This window comes from Camarhynchus parvulus, chromosome 1 (genome assembly GCF_901933205.1).
Source record: "Camarhynchus parvulus chromosome 1, STF_HiC, whole genome shotgun sequence".
Taxonomy (NCBI): Eukaryota; Metazoa; Chordata; class Aves; order Passeriformes; family Thraupidae; genus Camarhynchus; species Camarhynchus parvulus.
The window spans coordinates 68,236,042-68,240,267 of NC_044571.1; positions in this window are offsets into that span (position 1 = coordinate 68,236,042).

The following is a 4,226-nucleotide window of genomic DNA, read 5'->3' on the forward strand; positions in this document are numbered from 1 at the left end:
TCTTCTGACCTCTTGAGTTTAACTGCAATACTTCTGCTCTAAGTGTTGCCCTCCTCACAGTTTGACAGGCCATTGCTTTGTGTTTCTGCGCAGGAGAGTTATAAACACACTTAAAACTCTCACACTTTGCACAGAACCAGTTGTACAGTGAGATGAATGTAATTTAGTCCCTTAGTGAGTTATGCCTCTTTCTTTTCTTCGGCCCAAGGGTTGTAAACATCTGAAAGAACCTGGAAACATCACAGATGTTAGAGCATGGGACAGTGTTTGTAACTGATGCCTATATAACTTAGGTTACAATGTGCTTATATAGCTTAAGTTATAAGATATCAATATAACCTAATGTATCTGCATAACCTGAATCATAACTTTGGTATATCTATGTAACCTGATATAAATAACTTTCTATACAATGTAATGGCTAGTATATGGTTAACTAGTTGCTTAATGCTGAATAGACAAAAAAAGAAGGAAAAATTCACCAGGTGGACAGCTTTTGAAATAGATAAGTATAGTACTAACAAGAAATTGGCAAATGTAAAGGCAATTAGCCACAAAACAAAGAATTTAGGCCAGTTAAGACCAGCCAGACTAAGGAACACCATAACTGCACATGCTCCGAAGACGAGGTTGAAAAGTTCAGATGCGAAGAAGACCTTGGAAGCCTTCATCAAAGACCCCTGATGACCCCTGAAATGGGGGGCCACAGGCGCAGTGCAAAAGAACTAATAACCGTGAGATCACACATGTGATGATGATGCAGTGACATAGTAATACTAAGGAGTACTTACTCTATAAGTACACCACGGCACTTGACAAAAGTGGGTGAGTAAGGTGGAGAAATCTCCCTCATCACCAGTGCTGCAAGAAGCAAATACCTGCTGTGTAGACATTGATCTGTGGGGATTTATTTCCAGCCTAACAGAACCCTATAACTTAGAAATTGTAATCCACAGTTCAGAGTAAGATGCTAAAACCTGGTTAAATACTTAGGCTAGGCTCTGCTTTTTGTTATAGACAAAACTGAAATAATGATATTTTCAGCCCATTCAAGTTGTTCTGGTTAAACCTTAGTAAAGGTTTTAAAAACTAAGAATTCCTCTCAAGTAAATCTCTAGTCTATCAGAGAAGATTTTTTTGCATATTTAGTGCAGGGGAGGATGCTTTATGTTAAACATCAAATTACATTAGGGAATGTTAGGCACCTGAAATGCTGTGGGAAGAACTTTTCTTGGAAGCATAGTCTGAAGGGTGTTAACTCTGCTGATGCATGGAAGCACAGATCCCATATGTAAGCATGTGGCACCAGATGCTTAAAGATCAGCGTCACTAAATGCAAAAGTGTTTTGGTTTGTTTTTTTAGTAAGGGCTTATTGTGGCTACAGCAGTATTTCATCTGCAACACAACCTAATGGAGAAAAGACAAATTTGTGCTACTAGAGCTACTAAAGAGGGAGTACAGATGAGAGGACTGGTGCTTTCAAGGGCCAGCTAATCCTATCCAAGGCAAGTTTTTTTCTTCTAGTTGGTGTTTTTAGCATCAGCCTTCCATAAATCTTCTCACAGCCAGGGGCAGGGGCTCTAATGCTGCTCAGTATGTGCAGTTTCCTGCAGTAGTGGCCAGTTTTCTGCTTTGACTGTATTGACTGCATATAACCCATTTGATAACTGGGTTATCAAAATGCAGATCACTGTTATTGGCTGCTTTGAGCTGCCTGGTTTTCACTTCTGCTGATCCATTAGGCAATGGTGTACAGTTGGCAACAATAGAAATATTTTGATCTTTCCTTTTCCTAGTGCTAAGGGATTGAAAATCAGACCAAACTTCAAAACCATGTCTGAGGTATGGAGAAATGTTTCTGTGTTGGTACCAGTGGAGTGGTTTCATCAAGGGTTAACTGTTACCAACAGACTACTGCTTTCTTACATTATTGGTGAAATGGGAATGGATTTATATTGCAGAATCAGTAAGATGCCTTAGGAGAAAGCTTAGCTTAATCAGTGGAAAATTTTGTAAAGACATTTGAAGTAGGATTCTGTCAGAAGAACTAGTCCTGAATCTACAAAAAGCAGCTTTTCTGGTCCTGATGGATTGCCGTGTATTGAGTTACCTCTATAGAAGGTACTGAATTTTCCCTCTAATTTTCCTCTAATGAGCCTTCATAAAAAGTCTGCACTGGGAACAGATGAATCTGGGCTGGATTTTTTTTCTAGATTTCTGCACTGTTAACTATTTCATACCAGCTAATGGTGTGACAAGTGATGAATCCCTTATGATTAAGTGGCTTATTTAAATCTTTACAGTGCTTGTGCTTTACGCTGAGAGGGGGAAGAAGGAAAACAAGAATAGATCAGTGATACAACTTTACCTTCCCTCCCTTTGCCCCAGTTTAATGACTTTGCTTTCTAATTTACCTTTTACCAGATACATGTGGAAATCCTCTGTGCTAGTTTCACTTTGATCTCAGTGACAGGGAGGTGAGGAGGTTTAGGATGGCAGCTCCCTTCATGCAGCAACACAGCACAAAACCAGCAACACAGGACAGACATTACTGGCCAGCTGAATCTCACTTGTTCAAGGGTGTAATGGCCTTAATATTTTACTGACTGAATACTGCACAAAGGTTTGACTGTCCTTTTGGAAGGAATGAGAAAGATAACTTGATTCCTCTAAAGCAAGCTTTTGCAATTCTTTTCAAAAAGGATTTTTGCTGCTGCGTATTGTTGCATTCACATATAATGTGTTTCTTAGAGTTTGCAATTTTACCCAAGTCTTTACAGCTGTTTTGCTATAGTGACATTGCTGATAGGGGAGAATTTACATCAGTATTCAGTGTGGTTTTATTTTTGAGGCACGGCCTTTCTCAAGCTGTATCCTGAAATACAGAGAGGGTCCTTTGACATATCAGAGAAAAGTGTCTTATAAGTACAAACGTTTGTTTGTTATTCAGAAAATGTGTGCTGTATACAAAAAACTCAAATGCCCCACTAAAAATGTTTAAGGTCATATTAGGGGAAAACACTCAAAATAGACCTAATCCAAAAGATTGCCTTTGTGGATCATTATTAACCTTAATTACATGTTTAAGTATTCCTTAACCGCCTTTATCTTCCCAACATAACAGACTTGTGAGTTAACTCAGTCTTTAAAGTAAAATTTATAAACTCACAGCACCCATCAGGTTGCCTAAAATTCACTCTCTGTCCAATTTGGAGTCTTAGATGACTAAAATTTATGTAAAATACATGGGACTTGTTGTAACTTGTATTTTCCTTTGCCGTTTTTTTTTTTCTGAAAGCTTTAGTGGAATGAAGAAAACTATATTTTTACATGAAATTTTAAATTATTTTAAGCCAAGAAAAGCTTAGAATCACAAAAAAGATATGGACAAAATAAGCAAAAAAAAAGAAAGGGTAAAGTCCTAAAATTTATCTATTGTATAACCTCTTTCACACAGGTTTGATGTAGTGTGTTTTGGCAGACTACCACTATGTAGACTGGCTACTACTGAAGTCTAAATGATACATTCTTGTGAGGTACCTTGCCCCTCAGTGAAATATTTTATTATTTACTGCTCCCATTTTGTAATAGGTTTGACTTTCCTGAGAGGGTGTGTGCTGCAGATGATGGAGCCCAAATAAGATAATTTCTCTGGAATACCAAATATACTTGTATCATTTGTAATAAAGTTCTTATTTATCAGGTTGGCTCTTTATTCATGTAAATTAGTAGTACTGGTAAACTCTGCAGGTGAAGTCACTGAAGTGGCAGGTGAGTTGCTAAATTTGAGTGGAATTTTTAACTTTGTTGTTACAGCTGAACATCTGATTATCAGAGTGTCTACTGCTCTGGTACAGATAATGTTTGTGTTGCATGCATATATTTATGCTTTGTGCCTCCCTGTGATTAAACCACAGCGCAGCTCCTTGAAAAATATTCCAAAAAGAGAGATGTGTTTATTTATTCCACGGACCTTGATCAATTCCCCCAAACTGATATTGATTTCAGTGAGTTTTAATTCAGAGAGCTTGAGAGCTTTCAGCTGACTTTTAAAAGTGGTGAAGGAGACAAAATTGAATAGAACAAACCAGAACTTTAGCATAAAATTCCCATATTTTGTTATCGTTAAAAAGGCATGGCAGGCATAATAAAACATCTTAACATTTTAGATTTTGGATTGTCTTATAAACTGGCCTATAGTTATCCTGGCTAAAGGAATTAAAAA